The sequence below is a fragment of the Pseudorasbora parva genome, chromosome 12 (assembly GCF_024679245.1).
Source record: "Pseudorasbora parva isolate DD20220531a chromosome 12, ASM2467924v1, whole genome shotgun sequence".
Taxonomy (NCBI): domain Eukaryota; kingdom Metazoa; phylum Chordata; class Actinopteri; order Cypriniformes; family Gobionidae; genus Pseudorasbora; species Pseudorasbora parva.
The window spans coordinates 4,790,148-4,817,165 of record NC_090183.1 but is presented as its reverse complement, the minus strand read 5'-3'; the positions used below and the strand labels follow the sequence as shown (position 1 = coordinate 4,817,165).

Sequence of the window (27,018 nt, the reverse complement as noted above, 5' to 3'; positions counted from 1 at the left end):
CATGGTCTGGTGTGTGTGTGTGTGTGTGTTTTAATAGCTTGTCTAATCTCATCCCAGCAGGATTGCCAATCCTTGCCATGTGGCTTCGGCTCTAACAGGATTCAAAAGAACAGAGTGAACACTTTACTGAGGGATGACCAGTCAGTCAGTGCATGTGGTGAGGTAAATTGTATTACAAAATAAAATAAAAAACCTGTTGGCATCCTGTCATTTATCAAGGGAGCTAATTAAATAAACTCATGCTGTATATTAACGTTGTTTTATTAAGTAAGTATGAGCAACCAGATGCTGGCCAGATATGACATCCTAAGACGTGCCATTAAGTAATTTCCTTTTTTTCTGGACGATACTAATACAGAGGCTTTGATGTGGTTTGGCAAGTTTAAAAAAAGATGAAAGAATAAAGACAGCCAGGAAGACATTAATCATATGAAAGGTGATAGGGATCAAGATCTGGCTTTGTTGCAGCTCCAGCCTTTTGTAGCATTTGTATGATGTGGTATTTGTTTTGTATGAACTATTTATATTGACAAACGCTCGCTTGCATTCACAAAGCGTTCGTGAGTCTGTGGAGTGAAGAGATGTCACCACCAGTGGATCAATCGACTCTGTGGCCTGAGAGAGCTTTTGTTCTCTATCCAAGTAATCATATACTCACACACAAACACACCATACTGCACTTAACTCCATTACATTAATGTAATATATGTTTTATGCTAATGATTTCAGCATAAGCGAGTTTCCTATGGTTTGATGGCACTGATAATACACAGAAGGGTCAATATGATTGCTATCCTGCAGAAATTCCTTTAACTAAAACAGCTGAGGTTAGGACTTTTTCAGTCATTTTTAATTGTTTATATGATGTGTATTGTTTATAAAATATTGTGTATAGTGCATTAGTGTATATTGCACTACATTTACATTGTGGTAAACTGATTTGACCACTAAACTTAATAAACACTAAAGTTTATAGAGCGTCGTGCCTTCACACGCCGCGCGGTGGCGCGCTAGAGTAACGCCCGGGCGCGCTCTCCGCGCGTGATTGATCGTTTTCAGTGCAGTCCGTCCTCGCGCTGCTCAGATCGAGGTTGCTCGCGTTCTGAACGCTGAGCCGCATTCCTGTCGCGCCACGGAACGGGATATTTCAGCGAGTTTGGGAATTTAACTATGACTAGGACATGCCATCCAAGGATCACTCGAACGTGTAAGTACCATAAAGGAATGATCTAAACTGTCTACATTAAAATGTTCAGAAATGTGAGTGGATGTCTTCGCGGCAGTAGTTTTGGAAAGCAGGCTCTTGCTGCGTTGAGACTAGGCTCGTGTAGTGTGTAATTTAAGCATCGCTGTGGTGACGTTCAAGTGTGGAAACCAACATTTGGCTTTAACTCTATCCAAAGACTACGTACAAAACTTCCTGCGTTCGGCTTGTTCCCAAAGACTCGAGTTTGAGTATTGATCACATTTGGAGACTTTCCCCCCCAGCCCCAAAACATTTAGATTTCTGGTTTGCTGGCTGTTTGAAGTGTGTATATATTCACACAATTGTATGTTAAAAGCGCGTATGTATCCTGGAATGCAAGGGTGGGAATTTATTACCGCTTACATTTCCTCGAACGCTCGGCTGAATGGAAGTGTTAAAGTATCAAATCATGTATCGGTTTTGTTTACCAGATCTGGTTTGTATACTTTCCAAACACGTTGTAGAGTTAAACCAACTCAGGTCGTGGTTAACTGCTTTGAGTCAAAGCATTTAGATCCCAGAAAAGAACAACAGCGAGCGGCATGGTGACGGATTGTGCGGGTTAGGTCAAAGTTACCGAGACCAATAAAACAAAACTGACATTCCAAATGGCGTTTTGAGAAATTCCGCACGTAAGGAAAAACGCGGCGGTTATTTATGAACATTCCAAGTTAGAACCATATGTTGTTAAAATGGCTATTTTTAAACTAAACCATTCAGCTCTAAGAGGCACCCTCCTCTCAGGGGACCACATGTTGCTTTTGGTAAAAATCGATAGGCTCTAATTGATTTATAAATGATTCGTTTCGGTGTGTTGTGTTAAAAGGGCGTTAACAGCAGAACTGGTTATGGAAGCTGTTGCTGCGGTGCATCTGAAGGTTCAGCCTGTCCGTGGGTGTGGGTACTATTCGTTTTCTTGGTCCTTATCCAGTAGGTCTGTATGTATGTACGTACGTATGTGATCCAGTGCAGCATGAAAACCATAAACCATTCTGGGATGTTGACAGACGTGACCGCGTTATCTGCCCCTACATGACCATTGAGCTCGCGCAGGCGTTTTAATGATCATGGACTGGTGGGATTTTGATTACTGATGGTCTTCAGGGTTTTAAGAAATAGACCTTAGAAAAACGATTGGTCTCGACATCTCAAACGACTATTCATGGTCCCTGTCTTTCCCATTGTTATCACGACTTGACGGTTAGGAGCGTGACGGACATTCAGATGGAAATTGGGAATGTTTCCTCAGGCGTGAGGGAATCGTTTGTTTATAAAAAGGCACGACTCTCAACACAACCCTAACGGGAATAATCTCACGGTTTGCCTATGAAAAAACGACTTCAGGCCCCGTGGGTCAGCGAGTTAAAGACAGTGGTCGTGTATTATGAATACAATTCACATCGTCGTGCCTTGTAGTCCCAAATCCTCAATGTTGTACGCGTGTCAAAATATTTCAAAACGACTTTTTAAATGTTATCAAGTAAGCTGGTGGGTCCCATAAAATTAGCCAGAGTTTGAGGTCTCTTGAAGCACACACAGTCTAGAATACGAACCCGAAGCGAACTTTACCTCAGAAAAGACCTGTAATACTGCAACGTGTCTTTTTTATACCGTTAAAAACCCGTTACACCGATTCGCGCCGGGAGCGATTGTGATGTGTGGAGTTTGGAATGCGACTGGCCCGCGTGCTGCTGGAGAGCAGCAGATGTGCGCCTGCGCAGTCACTAGCGTGACTGGTTTTTCTCAGACCCACAGCCAAAAATAATGACCAAGATGAGCTCCTTCACCAAAATAATTTATCTCAGCAAGACAAAAATGATTGGAAGTAAATCGCATGAGTGGGGACATAATTATGGAGCGAAAGATACAAGCGCTGCAGTAAATTGGGCACAAAGGGAGAGAGTCAGGCTATTGTTTTTGTTCTAGATTATTATGAGTGGAAATATGAAATAAAGTTGGCGAAATGGAAGATTATTAAATGTGTGAGGGCGAGAGATAATATTGTCTTGGCAAGATTGCTGCTATTGCATATTACAATTTGCACTACCATGCTACTGAGATGGTATCAAATGGTAATGGGTTTTATATAGCCTACCATGGTACTGGACATTATAAATGGCATTAACATGGATAATACACTCAATGGCCCCAAAACCAATGGCAGTACCATGCATTATTTGTTTGTTAGGGGCTGGTGTTCAACTACAAGAGACTTCCCTTTGTATATTTTGTGCTCCTCTTGTGTTGTTAACATCCCAGGCTGGAGCATGAGAGCTCATAATTGTGGCTTTCTGTGGCCCATAGCTCACCCTCTGTTTGACTTCTATTTATAATCTCTCTCTGCTAGTCTCTCACATGGTACTGGGTAAACGTTTGTGTGCTGGCTTGCCAGTCTGTAAGGTTTCAAGGCCTAAAATCTGACTGAAAGAAGCCTCTATGGCTCCATTTACACTGCAGGTCTTGATGACCATTTCTGCTTTGTTGACCACATCCTATATTTTTGATGACCATCTTACAAATTCTTTTAAATGTGATCCATAATTGATCTGCATTTACGTTATACACTTGGTGAAACAACCCAAGTTATGCACTGGAAAATATTAGGTTGGGCAGGATTTGAAATGAACGCAGACGAAATAAAACAAGTTTTGCTTTCCACCTTTTAAAGGTCAGCAAAACATTGGTCTCTTAAGGTGCAGAAAAAAAGAGCCCTTGTTGCAGCGCGAGTCATGTGATGGTTGTTGGTGTCCACCTGAGTTGATGTAATTGACCGCCGTCACTTTTTCAGCGACGTACGACTCGCATTGACAGGAATATCCGATCTGTCCACTTGGTAGACGCAAATACGCACATATCCGATTCATATCAGATTTATTTCCACGTATAAATGAGGCCTGAACCTGATCTGTGTGCTTTTTTCCTGCTTACACGTTCGTGGGTCATTTCCGATCTGTGCCGCCGCATGGGAGGAAAAATTTGGAATTGGGTCACTTGAAACATGAAGTGTAAAGTGGCCTACGTCTCCTTATGATCAATTGGTCTCTTATGCTCTATAATAAAAAAGTTATTTGTTGTGTTTGTGTGGTGTAAAAATATTATCTATGATCAGAGAATGTGACATTAGAGACAAGGCTCTCAAGCAAATCAAAGTAAACTTTAGGTGTTAAGCTTATGAGATGTATATGCACATGCATAGCAGGGCTCTCTCTCTCTCCCTTTCTCCCTCTCTCCCCCCCTCTCATTGTCCTAAGGCCAGTGGTGATATTAAAAAGCATTTAAGAGGTCTGGCTGTTAAAGAGGAAACAGTGAGAGGTCTTCTTCACACACAGACTGCTAACTCTGTCCAACCTTCAGACAGTCATCGCACAGTTTGACCTCCAGAGGCCCGTTGCGTGAAGCTAGCTGAGTTTCAGAGTAGGTTTAGAGTTGACAAATCCATATTAAAACAACCTGGTTTAGATCAAGTTCAACCGTTTCTCAAAACTCTGTGTAAACTTTCTCTGTCAACTCAGGTTTAATCCAGAGTTAGCGATCAACGCGATCAAGTGTGACACGTGCGGCAAACAGCCAATCACAGCGTCCGTTTGATTCACTTCTCTTCTCAAGATTGAGAGATTGTTTAGCAAATTACTATGAAATTACATGTGTTTACAAGGCAGTAATAAACACTGCTGCTGCGGCGAGAGTTTGAGAAAGCAGCTGAAAGAATATCTGACTATATCAATGCATGATGTGAATAAAAGAAATATGCTACTTATTTATATGAATTTAAAGTGATTATAATTCATATAATAAATATAATAAATAATTAGCACCAAAAGATGAACAATTTTATTTCAAAAGTTTTCATTATAAACTTCTTTAATTTGGAACGAGACATTTTCCAAGTTCGGATTTGCGATCTCAAACCCAGAATAAAACCGGCTCCAGAGACTGTAGTGGCCCTGTAGTGTCACACTGTAAAAAAATTATTGTTGGTTTTTGTTGGTTTAACTTAAAAAAGTAAGTAACCTGGTTGCCTTAAAATTTTGAGTTTATTGAAATTAAAAATTTGAGTTGATACAATGAAAGACATTTGTTTAATAAATAGAAACTCAAAATATTATTGTATCTGAACCACATAAAAAATTTGATCAATTATGAAAATAGCACTATTTGGCATGTTTCACTGCGTCATCAGAAATAAAACACACACAATTACCCAATATGCTTACAAAATCTTTTAATAATATTTGAATAAAGGTTGTCGAATCTCAAAAAATGTTCATTGTATTAACTCAAATTTAATTTCAGTGAACTCAAAATTTTAAGGCAACCAGTTAACTTTTTTTCTAAATAATTTTTTACAGTGTAGTTACTATGGTGAAGAACACTGATTAAAACCAATCCGCCTTTTTGAGCCAGAAAAACCAGAGTTTGCTCAAACTAATCTCGAACTTACCTGGGTAACAACTGAATCCAGCTTTGTGCAACAGGCCACTGCTAAATGACATGTTCACTTGTGTCCATACTAGTGATAGACTGATAAATTGGATGATATTTGCCTATTTTGAGATCATCGACATTGGCTGAAAACTTTACCCACTAGACTTGTTGATGGATATTGGCCAAATTCTGTGTTCAAGTGTTATTAGTGCATTTCTGCATGGATGTTTACATCTTAATTGTTGACATTGGCTGCCTCATTCTCTAGTTATCATCCTGTATCAGTTGACACAAACTTCAGTCAAGGCTCACGGTAGTCACAACAAACATTCATTGTGACCTTTTGCAGTCTAGCATTCAGTTTTTGTAAATTATTCCTACCATTTGAATTTTTTTGATATGTGGCCTTTGCTTTGAAGTGCATTTATGTCTTTTTAAAGTGCTTTGAACAAAGAATGTCAAAAAAAAGTCTGATCATTTCGAAGTCTGAGCATTTCGAAGCATTTCCTTGGATGGCATTGAACACTGAGTTGACGGTTATAAATTATAAATATCCAGCTTTTACCAGTTTTATTTTCAACTGTTCTTCAAAGGCCCTCCGCCCCCTCCCCCCCTTCTCCTACGTGACATCTGTTATTTAAGATGAGTTGTTTTTCGGGAACGGCCGACAATTGCTGCAGTTACACCCTTCAAGGAAACCGCTTTTGTGATTATACTTGAATGCATATATAAATGTGAACATGGCCATCTCTTCTCTTCAGACAGAAGCTTTTTGCCCACATTTTGCAATGTTGTCGACTCGGTTCACAAGTTGACACCGCTAATCGTAGGGTAGGTGCGTTCATGATGAGATTATCCTCCTCTCCGACTGTAATTCCTATCTTGCATAATCTTACTCTACTGAAGAGTTGATTCATAACTGCATGTCAACAAACAGCTTAGAGGAAGGACGACATGCAGTCAGTTTTGCACAGAATGGAAAAAGAGCTAACAAAATTACAGATGAGCCAGTGGTTGAAAAGACGTGGGAAGCAGCTCACTGCCACTTTGGCTTGTTGATTTGTTTGTTTATATTCTGGCTCCAGCTTCACCCACCCTCCTCACACCCTTTCTCTCAGTCCCATTGGCAGTTGCTCATTGCTGATTTCTTTCTTGTTGTTGATAGTGTGCACATCTGAGAGATTTGTTTTGTAGCATCTGTGATCTCTGACTGCTATTTGGGTTTAGATTAGTTGCAAACTTGTGAAGTGTTTGACTTTTTCACCATTAAACGGAATTACATATAAGGATTTTTTCAAACAGATACTCATGCCATTGCTTGAGTCAGTGTTGTAGTGTCAGGCTGGATGGGTGGCTCAAACATTCAGAACATTGTTTACACTTTTTCAGGGAAATCAAATCAAATGGTTTACTTTAAAGGGTTAGTTTACCCCAAAATGAAAATTATTTAATTAATTACTCACCCTCATGTCGTTGGACACCCGTTAGACCTCACGCAAATGAAGATATTTTTGTTGAAAGCATTCAAATAGGCCTCCATTACATTCAGTATTTCAGTACATTCTCACTCACAAGACCCATAAAGGCACTAAACACCGATACAAAGTCCATCTCACTACAGTGGCTGTACAATCATTTTACATTGCAACGGAAATTAGTTATTGTGCGCACAAAAATAAAAACAAAAACTTTATCCACCAACTTCTTGACGTGAACTCGACTCATGCGCGAGAATATGACGCAGCTCCGCCGTTCAGATACATGACCCAGAAGAGGAGGAGCGCCGCTATCGCGTGAGTTCACGTCCAAGACCTACACGGAAGACAGTAACTTGCCGGATAAAGTAATTATTTAGATTTTTTTTGCCCACAAAAACTATTCTCGTCGCTTCGTAGAATTATTGTACAGCCACTGTAGTGAGATGGACTTTGTAACGAAGTCTTCAGTGCCTTTATGGGTCTTGTGAGTGGGTCAGTGGGAATGTACTGAATGCCAATGGAGGCCTTTCTGAAGCCTTTCTCAGCCATCAGCTTTCAACAAAAATATCTTCATTTGTGTTCTGAAGATGAATGAAGGTGTTACAGGAGTCCAACGACATGAGGGTGAGTAATTAATGAAATCATTTTCCTTTTTGGGTGAACTAACCCTTTTAAGGGTGTGTTGTGTTCACACTTGGCATGTTCGGTTGGATTAAAACGAGCTCTGGTGCAATTGCTCTGTTAGTGCGGTTCATGAATTAGTGTGAACGCTGCCATCTGAACCAAATAAGCGGACAGAGAACTCTGTTAGGAATGTCATCAGGCTGCTTCCAAAGAAACTCCTGGTGCGCTTTGAATGAAATATGAATGCAACGCGGACCAAAGACATGTGGACAAACCAAAAGTAGGACATGATTTCACAAGATGTGACCTTAAAAGGTTTTTCTCGTCTCGTGATGTTGCCCATCACTAGGGGTGTGACGAGATCTCGCGAGACTAAACTGTGACAAGACTTCTTGTCGAGGTGAAAAGCTGTCTTGTCATATTCGCATGACTTGGTCATGAAGTGTGAGGGTGAAGTTTATATTACAGCTCCACTCAGTTTTGCTTTTTATAGAAATAAAAACAATTTAATTCAGGTGAATAATTCTTAGGGTGCGTTCACACTTGTAGTTCGGTTAGTTTGGTTCGTTTGGTCCGGACCAAAAAACAAAAACAAAACATATAGTCCTGGTCCACGTAGCGTTCAAGCGAGCATTTTTAACAGCAAACCTAAAGTTACCGAACCAAAGGCATAGGGAGACGGTAACAACCTGATTGGTCGGCTTATATGACGGAGGGGCTCGCTTACCGAACATTCAAAACAATGCTGTGTGCGGATTACACGCGCGGGCATTTTATGCGTGTACATATGGCATTATTTTTTACCAGAGAACTCATGAAGAGCTCATGAAATGTTCAAAACATTCAAAACAACGCTGTGTGCTGGATTAAACGCGATCATTTTATCTGTGTACATGTGGCATTATTTTTACCCGCTGAGAACTCATGAAGAGCTCATAAAATGTTCAAAACAGCAGCAGGATTTCCTCCGTTGTGCAGAAAAGAGACTGCCGTTCTGTCGTCTGTACCTGCTAATAATGGGCAACACAGGAACTTTGATGAGAAGAGCCAGGTATGCTTTTTGTGTGTTTTTTCTAGCATTTTTGAAACCTGCTCATCTGACCAAATATTGATTAGGCACTTCCTCGTTGCTCCACTTTTGCCCCCTAACGTTAAAGTTACTCATTTTGGATACACCGATCTTTCCGCGTCGTCAAATCAGCTGCATTATGCGTCGCACCTTGTGACATTATACGTCCGTTTTTTGGTCCGTTTACATGTCTTTGGTCCGTGTTGCATTCATATATCAATCGAACCGCACCAGAGTTTGTTTGGAAGCGGACAGAGACCCATCTATTTAGCGGTCTCGGTCCGCTTTTTTGGTGCGCACCAGGGTTCGGATGGCAGCGTTCACATATGTTCAAATGAACCGCACTAACCGAGCAACCGCACCAGGGTTCGTTTTAATCGAACCGAACATGACAAGTGTGAACGCACCCTAACAGTCGCTTCAATTCCATCAGCTCAGTTAGAACGAGCTGTTCGAGTCTTGCGCAGCATTGATAACGCAACGAGAAGATGAGCGTGTTATGAGTTGTGTTGTTGGGTGTTAGTGAGCGCTTGCATTCAGGGTGTGTTACGAGTGTGTGTTACATGTTAGTGGGCAAGACCGTGGCGGAGGATTCGTTGCGCAACAGAAGCGCCAGACTTACATTTAAACTGCGCTTTCAGCACCACCGCTCCCTAATCAGCTTTCCTGTAGCTCAACCAGTAGAGCGTGGCGCTACCAACGCCAAGGTCATGGGTTCGATTCTCAGGGAAAGCAAGAATTGACAAAAAATGTGTACCTTAAAATGCAATGTAAGTCGCTTTGGATAAAAGCGTCTGCCAAATGCATAAATGTAATCACGATCGCCAAATTGAAAGGAAATGGGAATGCGCATTTAAACGCGTTTTCAATAAGTTACTGCTGTTGGAAAGCGGCTCCCTGAGACATGAGCATACCAATATTAAAGCTATCTAGTTGTAACCATCTCTTAGCTCTGTATCAGTAAGCTTGAAGAAAAAGATGGTCTCTTTGCACTTCGTATGTTAAGTATTTTGATTATGGTTATTGTTTGCACTTAATATCTATTATCAATTTGTAGGAAGGAGTTCAGTTAGGAAGCCAAAAGAAGCTCGTGCAGTTCTAAGGTCTGAGAGACAATAATACAGGAAAGAATACACTGCTGTTGTCTTTTACCGTATATGATAATTCATATTAAGAAAGTAGAAATTAAATGTCATTCATTAGAAGATGATTAGTTAAAACATTTCAAATGCACCTGCAAACAATTTAAAATTTCTAGTATTTTTTTTATACTAAATGTTTGTATGTAAGGTATGTAAAGGTATGTAAAAATCTCGTCTCGTTCTGGTGAACCCGATCTCGTGTCTCGTCTCGTCACACCCCTGCCCATCACATTTCGAGACAGGCATCAGAACCCCGTCTCCTCGCAGCAGATCTTCACTTGTGTGTGTGACGGAGGGATTCCTGCTGCTGTTTTGACTCCTTTACATGTTTTATAAGCTCTTTACGAGTTCCCAGCTGGTCAAAATGCCATTATATGTAGGCACATCCAACAAGCACTTTTAACCTAGTACTGTTTTGGGTGTTCGTAAGTTCTGTTACGAAATATACTTAATAAAAACTGACCAATCATGTTGTGAATGTATCCTTATGCCTTTAGGTTCGGTTTTTATGCAGACATCTTTTTTTTCTTGGTCTGGACCAAACAAACCAAGCGAACTGAATTACAGGTGTGAACACACCCTAAGTTGCCTGAAATTGAAGTACTTTAACTCTGAAAAATGTTACACAATTACTTAAAATATTAAAGGAGTTTTGTTGTACACAGAATGAAAAGAAAGCCAAATCTGGATTAATGAATGAATCTTCATGCTCTGAATCTGGACTGCAGTGTGGGCTTGTGTGTGTGTGTGTGTTTTGCATCATGTGACGTGATACTTTTTGTGTGGTTTGGACAGAAATCAAACAATTGTACTGGATTTTACTGCTGTGTGAGTCATTTTTTGGGTCACTTAAATAATGTGTGATTCAGATAGGAAATGATCGTGCATCCATACGGCTGATGTTTCTCTCTCTCTCGGTCAACTTGACTTCTCTCATCACTCCCACTCGCTCTGCCTTTTTCTCCCTCTTGTTTTCTTCTGCACTGCTCATTTTGTGTGTGTGTGTGTTTCAGTGTTTGGATGTGTTTCTGGTAAATAGTCGGGTCATACCCCATTCTCAGATGTGTTTTTCCTTTAAATGTAGTCAGTGGGTAAAGCAGCAATCAGGAGGACTGACTTCTCTAAAAAATGTTCTTTCTTTCTCAGTATTTATTGCTTGTTTTTGCAGTGTTATGCTTCTTAGTGCAGATTGTTGACTGAATTGAATGGTGAATTTCAATCTGCAACTGTTCACAAGATCAGTGGTTCTTAGCTAGTGTGTTACACTCGTAAATAAAGCTTCCAAAAGCTTTTTTCATAGTGCTGTAGGGATGGCTCGATACCACAATTTTGGCTTCGGTACGGTACCACAATCTAATACCGAAGTACCGATATTAAATCGATACCACACAGTCTAATATTAGCGCGGGTAACGTTATATTGCACAAGAATGAGCACAATTATGCAAGTTTTGAGTTTATAACGTGGAAAATCACCACAAATGTTTATTAGTAAATTAATTAGCAAAGCTTATCACATCAAATCAGTCATTTGAAAATTTTCTTGTGAGAAATAATTGCAGCAAAAATCTCTCAAAATTAGCAAATTGCTTCTGGGTTCAAAAGACATCGCACTACACTAAAGCAATCTGCATAATCCGATTCAACCTTTCACGCTCGTCTCGGGATGGAGAACGGAAATCATTTGAACACGCAAGCGATTTTATAGCATTTCGTAATAACAGTTACAGGAGACATGAGCTCATAACAACGACACACACACTCCTGTAACATAGAGCTCGCACATTACAAATTAAATTTCCTTAAACAGTCAAATACACAGAATTATGTAAAAATGTCCATCTTTAGTAAGTATTCACATAAACACAGTCGGCTGTGTCTAACGCGAATGTAAATAGTGCAATAGTAACGTTACACATGCAAATATTATGAGATCTAAATGTCATTGGTTGAAACGAAAGCTGGAGATTTTGTGATATTCGATCTTATGTTAGGCTATGTATGTGCGTTGATCAGTGTAAAAAGAAAATACATGTCTAAATGAGATGGTTTGAATGATATACTGACCTGTCGATCCCTTCAGAAGTCTTAAAGTCAGGATAGTGACAGATGCTTCTTGGCTAGGTTTGATGGTTCTTCATCAGTTTTATAAGCAAAGTAATTACAAATTCCACTTCTACTCCTCTCTTTATTAATTCGTTTTGGGCATCTTGAGTGAAATTCAACTGCTTTATCCATTTTGTTCGTCTATGTTGTTGTCATATTTGCCGGTTGTTTCGGGTCAGTTTGGGTAGCGCGCTGCCATCTAGCGGTGAACTTATATGAAGCATATACCGAAATGTGCAAAATCATGATATCGTACCGTTTGAAATAAAATATATACCGGTATTTTTCCAGTACCGGTATACCGCGCATCCCTATAGTGGTGTCATGGAAGAAACCTTGATGGCTCCTCTAAGAACCCTTCCTTATGTTTTTTTGTTTTTTTGTCTCGTGTACTCTAAAGAAACCTCTACCACTTTAAAGAACCTTTTTTGCAATTGAGAAGTTCCACAAATGTTAAAGGTTCTCCATTGCCGATCCTTTATTTGAATGTGAATTGTGGACACTGGCAGGATGAAACCATTGAGCCTATTACATGTTTCAGGGTGTGTTCACACTTGGCATGTCTGGTTGGATTAAAATGAACCCTGGTGCGATTGTTCTGTCAGTACGGTTTATTTGAATAAGTGCGAACGCTTTCATCCAAACCCTGGAACAAGCAGACAGAGAAAAGATGGGTCTTGCTTCACTTCCAAATGAACTCTGGTGCGGTTCAAATGGAAGATGGACGCAACATGGGCCAAAAACTTGTAAACGAACCATAAACGGCACATCGTCACAAGATGTGATCCTAAAAAGGACAGTATGCCTGCAGAAATACCTGTTTTTCTCCTCATAGCCGTGATGTTTCCCATCACAGTTTGGTACAGGATTAGAACCGCTTCTCCTCGCTGCAGATCTTGGTTTGTGTGTGACGGAGGGATTCCTGCTGCTGTTTTGACTCCTTTACACATTTTTATAAGTGTGTATCTCTTATAGCTCTTCACTATAAGTGTATCTCAGCTCTTCACGAGTTCTCAGCTGGTCAAAATACCATAATGTGTGTTAAAATGCCAATGTGAACACTAAACGAACCAAGTGAACCGAACTACAAGTGTTAACACACCCTGAAAGTGTCGTGTATTGTCGGGCCTCTGCAGTTCATGGTCAAATGGTTGCGTTTCACTTCTTTAAAGATGTTTACTTTTTGATGTTCAATGTAAAATCAGGGTCCTGAAGCAGAACCAGTCGAGAAGCTCTGAGCTAGAATCACAATCGCAGCACTGTTCTCCCCGTGACTTCACACAGCGCTGCGGCATTGCTCTCTCTGCATGTTGCACACACACATGCATTAGCTCAAACACACATTTTTTCTCTCAGTATTGTGGCTGCTCTTCTCCTGCAGTTTTAACTGCACAGACGTTTAAATAATTCAGTATCTTAAGCTCAGCTTGTAAATAATGCGAGCACACATTGCACTGCAACAAATTCTGTTTAATTTAATACAACTCAGTGCATTTATTATTGGGGGGAAAAAAGCAAATGCGACTGTTTCAATTATAAATGACACATGTACACACACTGCAACACATAGTTTTAATTATGATGGGCTCCAGTGAGAACTAATGAGATTTATTTCCTTGGCTGAGTTATGGCATTGCTCAAACGGTTTTCTTCCCATGAGCCGATGCGTTTGTGCTCTCCACACTGTGTTTGTCTTGTTTGATTGCACTAAGTGGTTGTATATCTACTGGTGCTTTATTACAGGGCTTGCAATGCAGCATTGCGTCCACATTGCTTTTTTTGATTTCTGCAAGGTATTCACCCCATCAAAAATTAATTCTATCATATTATTTTCTTTTTTTCCCAATAGGAGATTTTAGAATGTGTGAGCTTCTGTTTTCCATACAAGGAACGCTTCAAAAATGACCACAATGACCAAATAAAAACACCATAATTAGTTTGTATTCTGTACAATATTCCAAGTCTTTTTGTGCCTAAGATGTAAACTTATCTAAAACTTGAACACTTCTTTTGCTGCCTTGTGAGCAGGCTGCTCATGTGCTGCTGCTTGAGACTGAAAGGAGCACTGCGGATTATATACGCATGCAAATGTGTGCATTAATGCTGTTTGCACTTTGGCTGTCTATAAAGCACTGTAATTGATCTGTTTTTATTTTAATTTTTTTTATTTGGTTAGCTCGAGTGATTCGTCCTCCGCCTACTGTAGCAGTTGTTTTTATATATAATATATTTTTACTCTGTGCATCATAGAAATGGCATTCCTCGTGGGATTTCATATGATGTCATGAGAGTTCGATGCTGAGCAAACAGTTGCTGCATCACAAATCACGTACTATATATTTGGTCTAAATTCCGTATAGCTGTGCGTTATGAATGAATTTTGGACGTACTACAGCCACTGTGTTGTGACCAATCCTGCAGTCTCCCTCTCAGATACTCAAGCTTAAAAAAAAAAAAAAAAAAAGATACTGAAGCTTTAGCGCTTCGATCGCCCCCCGGTGACCGGTCTCAGTATAGGCGCCTCTCTGTGTTTTCTAATGGACGCGAGGCAAACTAAACAATAAAATTACACTTCAAAGATTAATTTCCAAAAGTTAGTTTGTCATTGAAGGCAGTTATCATTACGATGATTTCATTTCAAGTGTTCGTTTATAAATAAGTTTAGTTTTAGTTAGTTATCTGATGCTATAAAACCGGGCGGTATGACGTCATGATTGACAGCTGAGATTGACGTCTTCTCTGAGTGAAGTTGTCACTGAGGCACTAACAGATTTTTTCTGACTTTTTGGTAGCAGATTGGAGCTTTAGCTTTAATTTCTACATTTCCGACATTATTAATTGTTCTGCATCTGTGAGAGTGTAGGCGGGCTTTTGATATCGCGGCTGTACTTCCTGCTCACTACTGCGCAACTCCGGTCCCGAAATCTTTACTGCTCAAACTCGGTCCCAAGATGTCAGCGCCGTGCAGTCCGTCTGAAAGCTTCAAATCTGGCAAGCGTTAATGGATGATGTCGAGTCGTCCATATTTTTTTACGGTCTATGGTTGTGACCGATGGTGTCAGTTGCGTAACGTTCCTTCTTAGCCATTCACAAATTCTCTCTTCTGGCCTCATGGGAGATAGGAAAGTGTCGATGGGATGCATATTTAGGTTAAATACTATGACTTTGGACATACTACTTGGTTCACATATTGTTTTCATCTATAAAGAATGGAAGTGGGCATGTTCGGACACAGAGAATGTTTCTCTAGCCAGCATTAATATACATTGCACACAAATATTGGATAAAATAATTCCTTTTCAGTCACAGTTAACTATTGTATTGCATTAAATGAGTTGTATTTTTTTCGACCATTTCGGATGGGTGTTTTTTCCCCCACTGATCTCGGCACAGTTTTTTTTAAATGGAAGCTTGTTTCCGCCACAAAATAAAACATTTTAAAAGTTGCGACTTTTTATCTCACAGTTGTGAGTTTACATCTTGCAATTCTGACTTTATAGTCATCTTTATAGTCATTTATAGTCACTTTATAGTCATCTTTATAGTCATTTATAGTCACTTTATAGTCATCTTGCAAGTGTGACTTTATATCACACAATTCTGAGTGAGAACGTTTTTATTCTCTGGCGGAAACGAGCTTCCATAGTTTTTACCGATTGTCTTCTCTGTGAAGGATGCATGTGATGGCGCTTAGACGGCTCCTGTAAAGATTTGAAATGCTTCGGCAGATCACTGGGTTTTGGAACAGAGCGTTTGTTTGTGTGTATGTGATGGCCAAAAGTAGAATGCAATTCATGCTTTTATTCTGTAATCCTTCAATGAGTGTATCAGATATCAGAGAGGCTCTTGTGTGCGTTGATAGTGTAATTTCTGTACTGTGTTAATGTTGTCATTTCACACTTCATTGCACCTTTTAAGGAGCCTGATTTTACATTCGCAACATTCCAGCGGTGTGTAATGCTGAAACAGGCATGTGTGTGTTTGACCAAAATATATATATTAGGCCTGTCAAGCGATTACATTTTTCAATCTAATTACACAATGTGGTGTTTAATAAATCTAAAATTAATCACAAACCACATATCAAATTTGGCTTTGAAATTAACCACAAAAGATCATTTTAAAGGTGCTGTATGCACGTTTTTGTCTGTACTAAAGCATAAAATAACATGTTTGCAGATATATAGGAAACTAAATTCACCTATTTGTATCTTTGAAAAATAATGCTACAGCCAGTGATTCTACTTTTGAAATGTGCGTTCCCTGTTGGAAGGTCTGTTCTTGTATTGGGACATTGCCAATTTACCCAACAGTATTTCGAAAGGCCAAGTTGCCAGTTGGTGGAAAACGCAGCGTATTGCAGCCACGGAAGACAGCAAACCAACTAGGTTGGAGATCGCAGATTCTACCTGACCTAAAAAGCCTGGGCATCCATCTAAAAATCTCTATGAACGGGAGCATAAACCCGATATCAACTAATCATAAATCAACTCATCCACTTAAAGTGTGTACGTCTCCTTGCCTTCCATTGTCAATTGCGCTTGTTCCTGTTGCGCAAACTGGCAACCCGTGTGAGCACCGAGACTGAGGAGGGGGCGGGGCAAACAACAATCTCCAATATTTGGACTGCAGTACCCATTTCAACCGCTAGCTGTCAATCTTACGTACTGCACCTTTAAAGTCATTACTGTGTTAAATGAGAAATGCTTCAAAAAGTAGCTTTAGAGTTTTTTTTTTTTTTGCTTCAACGTTTAATTTATTAAACATGAACTTTCAGGCTTTTATGGCTGAGATTGAGTCAATTATGAACTATACCTTTAATGGTTTTTTTATTGTGATTTAAATTGTATTTTTTTTATTTTTTATAAAACAATACTTTAAATAAGACTGCCAGTATTACCATTTATTGATCTGTTGTATAAAATCAATATTCCAGGTGCATTTTTGCACCGATATTTTAGGGACATTCTAACTGTTGTTTATACGTAGGCTTCATCACACAGTGAGTTTTTGCCCTGCTCTTAAAGCTGCACTATGCAACTTTCCGTCCACTGGAGGGCGCCTATTCTAAACAAAGGCGTAGTTTGATGACGCCAAGTGTGAGCGCAGGATCTTGGGACATGTGGTCTTCACCTCACAGCTGGTGGAAAATAGGACTCGGGCAGAAATCATTTTCATGGATGCAGTTATTAACGTTACTGTAGTGTAACGGCCCTTTCACACCGCAAGCGTGAGCGGCGCGTGAGCAGCGCGTATTTAGTTTTTCGGCGCCCATGTTAATCAATGAGTGCATTCACACTGGGAGCAGGAGCAGCGCGTGAGCGTCAAGCAGGAGCGTCGCGTGAGCAGCAGTGAAGCGGGGGTTTCGGCGGCGAGCCTATTTTTGCTGCGCTGCTGACGCTCAATTAAAGTGAAAGCACACTTTTAAAGGACAAAATAAATATGATTTCACAAAAAAGTGCCGAAAATGCACACAAGAAGCACGTGTCGTGTATTTGAACAATAACTGGAGTATGTCAGAAAAGAAAACGAAGAATAAAAAATATCTGTGGAAGATTTTAGCAATTTAAACTTGTTTTGATTATTCAGTTTGGGTGAAAGTATGGTTATGATTATAAAAACTAAAGTAAACTAGCCAGAAAATATAACAAACTTTCGTTTAGTTTAGTATTTAATACTCAGACAGGTAAAGGCTCTCGGTCTGCAGCTGCAGTCACGGTGTAAAGTGAAAGCACACTTTTCATGGACAAAATAAATATAATATCACAAAAGCGCTCAAAATGCACACAAGAAGCACGAGTGGTGTGTTTTAACAATAACTGGAGTATGTCATTAAAGAAAACGAAGAATAAAAATCATCTGTAGAAGATTTACCCATTTAAACTTGTTTTAATTATTCAGTTTGGGTGAAAGTATTATAAAAAGTAAAGTAAACTAGCCATAAAAAATAATAATTTATTTTAGTTTAGTATGTAATACTCAGACAGGTAAAGGCTCAAGCATTGTGCTGTGACTCTGCACCAACGCTTCCAGTGTGAATACTCTCGCGCGTCTGCAGCTGCAGTCACGGTGTAGTTACGCTGAAGTGCTGCTCACGCTTGCAGTGTGAAACAGGCGTAACGCTCAAACGCTATGCTGAAACGTCTCTGTCCTTAGTTAAAATAGCAATTTTCTCACAATTTACAAATAGTTGGAAACATTTGGGATATTGCAAGAACTCAACTGAACAAAATATGTAACACTAGTGGTTTCAACTACAATTTTTTTTAGTTTTTTTTTGTCGCAATGTCACAGACATTTCTTCTAAGAGTGAATGTTTTTTGTCTTTGTATTTAGTTTAAATCTTTTGCCATTTTTTTATTGTGGTATAAACTATATTGCAGAGTCTGCTGTACCATCGTGCCGGCCAGCTATATGTGTTTCCATGGCGCTGGTCAGTGATGCGTGAACCGGTTCAGTGTCCGTCAGGAATGCGGCGTCACCCACACGAACACGCCACCCCTCCGTCCCCCTGACCCCTTCAAAAGCCCCGCATTCATCCATCTATCTGCCTCTCATTCTCTCGCTCTCACTCTTTGTCTTCGCTGCTTTTGTGTTTGTCAAAGGTCCAGAGAGTCAGTGGCGATGAGGCAGCGGCGCATTGTTTGCTGCGAGTGAAATGTAGTGGCGCTGTACTCCTGGGGTCCGATCGTGACATACGCTGAAGGGAGAATATTTATCCCACGCGAGCGCAGAGGTCGAACTGCAACAACGGTGTTAATTTGGGCTTAACCCGTTTAGCTTTATGAGAGGCTGTTCATCTTGTCAAGGAGGTTCATGGAAATTTGTTCGTTATTGTGGTTTTTGTAGGAAATCGGGTCCAAATATATTTATAGATGGCACACAGTTTTGAGCAAATCATTTGGGGAATAGTTATTTTTAAAATGTTTTAATTACACTGCCCTGATGATATAGACATAGAGGCCGTGTGTGTTGATTAAGATGTACATGTCTGTCAGATTTTACATCACACCCATATTCTGATGTGATTGAATCATGAAAAGGCTGTGATATTATTTTCCTGCCCACATGGCCTTGGTTATGCCAGCAGAAAAGGTAATTTAAATGGGGTGGGGGGGGAATTTTCTCCTTCTTGGTAAAATAAATAAATAAATATATATATATATATATATATATATATATATATATAATATAAAAAAATAGATACCTGTGTGTGTGTGTATATATATATATATATATATATATATATATATATTACATTTATTGTAATTCTTACTTAATTTTATTTATCAGGAAATATTTATTTTAAATTACTTTTGTATGAAATACTTTAATTGTCGTAATTTTAATATTTGTGGAATTACTAAATATAGTACATAATTCAATGTATAGTTGCATTTAAATGTTTTGCCACACTTAAATGTGTAAACTTTTTTAAAAAACCTTTCTGCTTTAGAAAGTGGGGATCGTGGAAATAATGACAGCATGAAATCTGATTGGTCACGGTTGTGTTTTGTTCTCTCCAGTATTTTTATTCCACATCACTGATGAGTAATAAAATGTCATTCTGCATATTACACCGAGAGAATGTTAACAGGAAGCTCTTCCACCCTGTTGTTTTCTCTCGCTCTGTTCCACGAGTGTTTCTCACGGCTGGGGAATGTCATACATCTGGTCGGATGATGTGGGATCGTCCTGGTTAACAACGGTACACATTTCTCTCCCCGTGACCTGGTCACTCCCTCTCTCACCCTTCAGCTCTCATCTGGCAGCTTTATGGGCAGCCGTACAGGAGATTGGATAAACGGGCCGTGCCAGACGGAAACAAAAAACCAGGCCAAATCTGTCTGTCTTTGGCGGCTGCTCTACAAACACACAAACACACCCACAGAAACACTGTGTGTGTGGAGAGCTGGGAAACTAGTCTAGCTGCCGTCTCGGTCAACACTCCTGTGGGTGTTTGCATAAAGTGAGATGAGCTTATTATTGATTCTGAATAAACTGACTCTGGCTGCTGTTTTGTTCTATCCACACAGAATAATGTTTAGCTGTGGTGGTTAAAGTCACCATGAAATCAAAATGAAACATTCTTGTTGTTTCTATGGATTATTACAGTTTTTATTATAAATGATTTATCAGTGCACATCGTTATTGTGCCTCATAATCAGAATAACTTCCCATCACTGTTGCTGCATCTCTTCTGTGATTTATGAGGGCGGGGCAACCTGTCACTCACATGAGATCCACCAATAGCAAACCACAACCATCCAATTAATTCCCCACTGACAAAATCAAGCCCCGCCCTATGTTTGTTCTTGTTCCAGCAATAGGGAAGAAAAGAAGGAAGAAAAACTTCAGTTTCATATTAGTGAGTTTTGTGTCCTCCAGTTTGCTGTATTTAGATTTCTGTTTGGTGTTGTTTATATACATAAATGTGTTTAATTAAGTTTAATAAAGGCCTTCTGAAGCAAATCGATGTGTTTGTGTAATAAAAATAGCCATATTGTTATCTAGCTTTCAGTGGACCACCTTCCATATTCAACTTACGAAAAGCATAACTGGCACAACGATGACGTTGGATGTAGTGTAAGCGTTTTGAACTGTGAAAGGAATTACACTTTCTTCACAAGAATTCAGAAGGAGATCTGGCAGAAGCTTGATATTTTGCTTTCTAACGGATATTTTTCTTACACAAACCTTTATTAACCCACTGGAGCCATGTGGGTTATAGCATTATAATGCTTGAAAGAGCTTGCTTGTATTCGTCTGAAAGAAGAATGTAATGTACACCTTGGATGGCTTGAGGGGGAGTAAATTATGGGATAATTTTCATTTTTGGGTGAACCTTCTGTAATCTTTAAGAAGTCTCATGTTCACCAAGGCTGCATTTATCTGATCAAAAATACAGTAATAAATTATGAAATATTATTTTAATTTAAAATGTAATTTATTCCTGTGGTCAAAGCTGAATTTCCAGCATCATTTCTCCAGTCTTCAGTGTCACATGATCCTTCAGAAATCATATACTAATTTGCTGCTCAAGAAACATTTCTTTTTTAATGTACATTTACATTTACATTTAATCATTTAGCAGACGCTTTTATCCAAAGCGACTTACAAAAAAGGGGAGAGTAATAGAAGCAACGAAACAGACAAGGCCAAAAACCTGTAAGAGCTGTAAGAAATCTCAATTAATTAGCACAATACACAACAATTTTTTTTTTTTTGTAATGTAATGTAACATTAAGCATCTATTAATTAGAATGTGTTGTATAGTAGTAAACATCAAACATTGTCCTAACAATTTGAACTTGATCCCCACACATTTCAGACTGTAATCCTGTTGGTGTGTGAGGTGTGTTGATCTCAGGGCTCTGTCTGCGTCCGCGGCCCGCGCCGGTGTGCGCTTACACCTGCCGCCAACACTCAGAGGTGTGGACGTTGGCAGGAGCTGTGCTGTGTGATTTGAGTTTGGCTCGTGATCGGCTCAAAGGAAAGATTACGGGGAATTTATCTGAACAGAACCCCGGTGATGAGGGATGGTGAGACCATAGAGACTATAGTTGGTTCTTCCTTACTGCCAGGGTAGTTGTGTAGTACCTTTTAAACGCAAGTTTGTGGTAAAAGGCGTTGTAGTTATTTTGCGTTGTGTTTTATGTTGGTCTGTTTAATGAGGTTTTTGTTGAGTATCATATTTGAAACATCAGGCTTTTGGCTGATATAGTGGGAGGAAAAACAGCTCCTTTTTTTATTTATTTAGAGGCTCAAACTGAGCAAAAATATTCAATTTGCTGACATTAATATAGATGAAAAGGAAGATGAAATTCTGATAGCTTGTAATGTAAATATGTATAACAGGCTGCTAACAATAAAAATATCAATTATCTCTCTTTATCTGCCAATAATGTCTTAGTAAGATGATATTTAAATACTTAGTTTTTGACAGATGAACAAATAAAAGCCTGGTGATCATATTTCATTTTTTTAATTAAAAAGTGATGGATAATCAAGTAATCCGAAGCGGTGTCAGTCCAGTAAATGTTCATCTTAAAATATTACTAAAACAATATCAGTTATTCTTGCGCTTACTGCTTAAAAATCAGTGCAGATTTCACAAAATAATGACACGTGAAGCACGAGCTGAAGGTGGACGTTTGTAAAATTATATTAAAGACTATCTATCTATATATATATATATATATATATTAGGGCTGAATAGATTCCTCCAGTAGCCTAACTCGAGTTATTCAAATTAAAAAAATCCTCGAGGCAAAATCGTTTCGTCCATTTAACTACACACGGGTGTTGCAGAAAGACATTTTTTGTGTAAGGACTCGGGGTATGAGCGGATTACGGTTATATCTGCGGTTCAGGTGGGTAAACATCCTAAAAATTGCATCATTAATCATTAATGTGTTGGTTTTAATAAAGAGGCGGAAGTTCATTGAACTTTCATTTCATCGCAATAAATGCGTGTCATTCTTTAACTTACGTTTTCAGCTCATGTCGAGATCAAAGACCACAGTGCGAGAGAGAGCGGTATCAGCACTGCTAATATCATTTAGTCTCGCCATTTTTAAATGAAGACAACGGTGTGTTGAGCTTCAGGATATGACGCTGAAAATTTAAGTTTCATTTGCGGCCGTTTGCGTGTCAGTTGAGGAGATGCGAGCGACACCAAACACATGAACGCGATGGAGATTGCAGCTTTGCACATGGATCACCGTCATTGTGATATGTGTGAAATCTTCGGTCAACAAAAGAAGGTAAATCTGTTGTCTATACACCTCGCTCGTATCGTTGACTAGATTGATTAGCTTAATGTGCTCCACTGGTGTTTAATTAGGTTTAATGATCTGAATCTGCTCCTCCCGAATTTTTTTAATAAAGCCTCAAAAAACTAATCTCTCGCGTTTGCTTACGATCCAGCGGTTACTCCTCTTGTAATGTTGGCTATAGGTTGTTAAACGTGGTTTAGGGTAAGAAATGTAATTTTGTTAAAGTTTTTTTTTTAAGCAACCTACTTCAGTGTAGCTAATGTGTGACGATAACATGATGCTTAAGTGGATGCTGCACACTGGTGGTGGTTGAGGAGAGACCCCTGACATGAGTGTAAACCGCATTGGGTGTACAGTAGTACATATGAAAGCGTTATATAAATGCCTCATTCATTTATTCATTCATTAAAAGGTTAGTTCACCCAAAAATGAAACTTCACGTTTTCGATTGTGCAATTCGATTTCAAAACTAAGTTTCAAACTGCTGAAATCACGTGACATTGGCGATCCAATTTATGAATCGATACGCTGATTCATAACCGTTCTAAACTTTGTTTTGAAATCGGCCCATCAATATATAAGTCGTTATTTTGTTTTCATTTGTGTTCTGAAGATGAACGGAGGTCTTACGGATGTCGAACAAAGTAATTATTAATAGAATTTTCATTTTTGGGTGAACTAACCCTTTAACACTGAGAATCTGAATTTGTGACGATTGAGTGCAGATGGATGGTTTGTTTTTAACAGCGTATTCGGTGACATTACAGCTGATCCGCGCATAGTATGCCCATCTCTACTCTTGTTCTTATTTCAAGTTTCTTTCCTGTCCAATATTTTTCGCTTCTTACAAAAGCCACAAAGGCAGTGAAGGCTCATGTCATGCCGAGCTGAAGCTGAAACATGAAGGTTAAGTTGCACAACACAAATACAATGTTTAGGCATTATTGTTATTTATATTACTATTATTTTGGTGTATTGGTTGTAGGTTTAGCTTTAGATTGAACTATGTTGACCTTTTTAAAGTAATATGAAATAGATTTTTATGGAATATATAATATGGCAGTTGTATGCATTCTTTTTTTAGTTTCACAGTTATTAGTGTATGCAATACAACTTAATTTTTCAAAAAGAAAACAAATTAGATTTAAAGTTAATTTTAAGATACCGGTCTTAATTTCTCTAATAAATGTAGTATTGCTCTTTAATAAAGAGAAAAGTAATTATTATCCGATTAAACGATCGATTGCTAGATGAATCGATTGCAAAAAGAATCGATAGTGGCAGCCCTATTAAATATATATATCGTATATGTGTGTGTGTGTATGTGTGTATATGTGTGTGTGTGTGTGTGTGTATATATGTGTGTATATGTGTGTGTGTGTGTGTACAGTCCCTGACAAAAGTCTTGTCGCTTGTGTACAAATTGACCTAAAGTGCCGCTGAAATATATTTCTAATCAAGATTTGTTTACAAGAAATGGCTCATTTTAATCCCACCAGCTTTTGTGATAATGTTTCAGTGAAAAACTAAACTTTCAAAAAGTATTCTAATATTCACAGCTTGGTAAAGCCCATTGAGTCAATTTTTGCAAAGACATAAGTATTGTCACCTTGTCATATGAGCTTCCCCTGTGACTAATAATGGATCAATTAGGTCTCAAGTGTGTATAAAAAGAACCCCAGTACGCTAGACCTTCACATCAACTGCAACTAGACCTCTGCAAACATGCCTAAGATTCACCCTGAGACTAAAGTTTTGATTAACATGAGGCTGAAGACCAGATCCACTGGTGATGTGGCAGACACCTTCAATGTGTCTCAGCGCCAAGTACAAAGGATAAAAAAAAGATTTGAAGAGACTGGAGACGTTTTTGACAAGCCCAGGTCAGGCAGACCCCACAAGACAACTGCTCGAGAGGACCGTTTATTGGCTTGAAAATCCAAGGCCAGCCCATTTTCCACTGCAGCAGAGCTCCACGAGACCTGGTCACCTGAAGTCCCTGTGTCAACCAGAACAGTTTGTTGGATTCTGTCTCGAAATGGCCTCCATGGTCGAATCAGTGCCCAGAAGCCAGCACTAAACAAAAGACAATTGAAAAACCGTGTGCCACAGCCTGCCAAAAGGATGGACGCAGGAAAAGTGGCAGAAGGTGGATTTTTCAGATGAATCTTCTGTTGAATTACACCACAGTCGCCGCAAATATTGCAGGAGACCTACTGGAGCCAGAATGGATCCGAGATTCACCCAGAAAACAGTGAAGTTTGGTGGCGGAAAAATCATGGTCTGGGGTTACATCCAGTATGGGGGTGTGCGAGATCTGCAGGGTGGAAGGCAACATCAATAGTCTAAAATACCAAGAAATCTTAGCTACCTCTTATATTCCCAACCATAAAAGAGGCCAAATTCTGCAGCAGGACGGTGCTCCATCGCATACTTCCATCTCCACATCAAAGTTCCTCAAGGCGAAGAAGATCAAGATGCTCCAGGATTGGCCAGCCCAGTCACCAGACATGAACATCATTGAGCATATGTGGGGTAGGATGAAAGAGGACGCATGGAAGACGAAACCAAAGAATATTGATGAACTCTGGGAGGCATGCAAGACTGCTTTCTTAGCTATTCCTGATGACTTCATCAATAAATTGTATGAATCCTTGCCAAACCGCATGGGTGCAGTCATGGAAGCTCATGGAAGTCATACAAGATATTAAATTTGGATCTCACAGCACCACAACTTAATTTGCTGACATATTTTTGTAATTGCAGTAAATTTGTTCAATTTCTGTATAGGCGACAACTTTTGTCTTGCCAAAATTTGACCTTTCTGTCTTGATTAAATGATAAATATTTTTTCTGTGAATTTTTTTTATTTCAGTGCATTAAACATCATTTGGGAGGGTTTTAGCTCTTCATATGAGCTATTTCTAACACCAATGAATTAATTAAAAGTCAGGTTAATATCAGGTATTTCTAGAAAATAGATAAGCGACAAGACTTTTGTCAGGGAATGTATATATATGTGTGTGTGTGTGTGTGTGTGTGTGTATATATGTGTGTGTTTGTGTATATGTGTGTGTGTATATATGTGTGTACACACACACACACACACACACATACATATATATATATATATATATATAATTTTTTTTTATAGGGTTGTCAAATCGATTAATTGCATCTGACATAAAAAAAACTGTGTATGTATGTAGGACAGTAGTGGATTGTGTGAGACAGGTTTTTCAGCAAACCTTTGATCATTTTCATGACTATTAAATATGATAAAGTTAGCAGTTTATGCAGTGCTCATTCAGCATCTCTCCTCATCTCCAGGTTTTGTGTGCAGTTTCTTTGTATTAGTTGCATGAGTTTTTCTGAGTGCAAAGTGCCAGCCAATCCCATCGCAGTGGGCTTGATTTCACCACTGGAGGTTTGGATGAGAAATCAGCACCTTGATTGCGCTGGCATCAGACGACTGATTGAGACGCCGAGAGCCTTCCTGTGCACGCGCGTCAATGGGACGCTCGTGGAAGAACAAGACATGCTGCAAACTGATCATAAATGCGTCTGATTGAATGATTTCAGCAGAAAGAGATTGTATGAGAGGAAAGAAGGGTTATTGAGGAACAAAATCGATCAGAAAATTACCAAGGCATTCTTCTGGGTGAAGAATTGTTAAGCAAAAATATTATGATCCAGTCACATTCCGATGGATAAAATCAAGTTTCACTCTGTTTGAATACCATTTTGCGTTGTGTTCTTGTATAATCAGATTTGTTTTCTAAGTGATTGAACAACGTTTGATTGTCCTCTCAGTAAGATCAGATTTGATGTGCCTGATTTTTGGATTTCCAAGATGGCGTTTTCATCTTGGAAATAACATGTTTTGTATTTTTAATCCAATCCTGTGAATCGTAACTCTTAGCAGTCTGATCAAATCAGTCATGAAATAGATCTTGGTTAAAATATAGGCTTTTTTTTATCATAACGTTTGTAGTCTGTAAGATTTTGAATGCAAGCTCACTAAAGGCTGTTTTCTGGCTATCATCAGACCAAGCTCGATTTAAGATTGAACATTGGTCTGGGGAGTCTGCTCTGTATTTTCTACTGCACAAGAGGCGTGATCAACGAGCATAATTCAAATGACTCTGTAC

The 27,018-nt window shown here is 39.1% G+C and overlaps 1 protein-coding gene across 1 annotated transcript in view; it reads left to right on the top strand.

The window, feature by feature from the left end:
- Positions 1-1,072: 1,072 nt before the first annotated feature.
- plxna1b (plexin A1b) overlaps positions 1,073-27,018 on the top strand; it is a 150,535-nt gene continuing 124,589 nt past the window's right edge. Inside the window, exon 1 of the mRNA XM_067458837.1 lies at positions 1,073-1,207. The gene's annotated coding sequence lies outside the window, so the exon portion shown is untranslated. The remainder of the gene's footprint in view (positions 1,208-27,018) is intronic.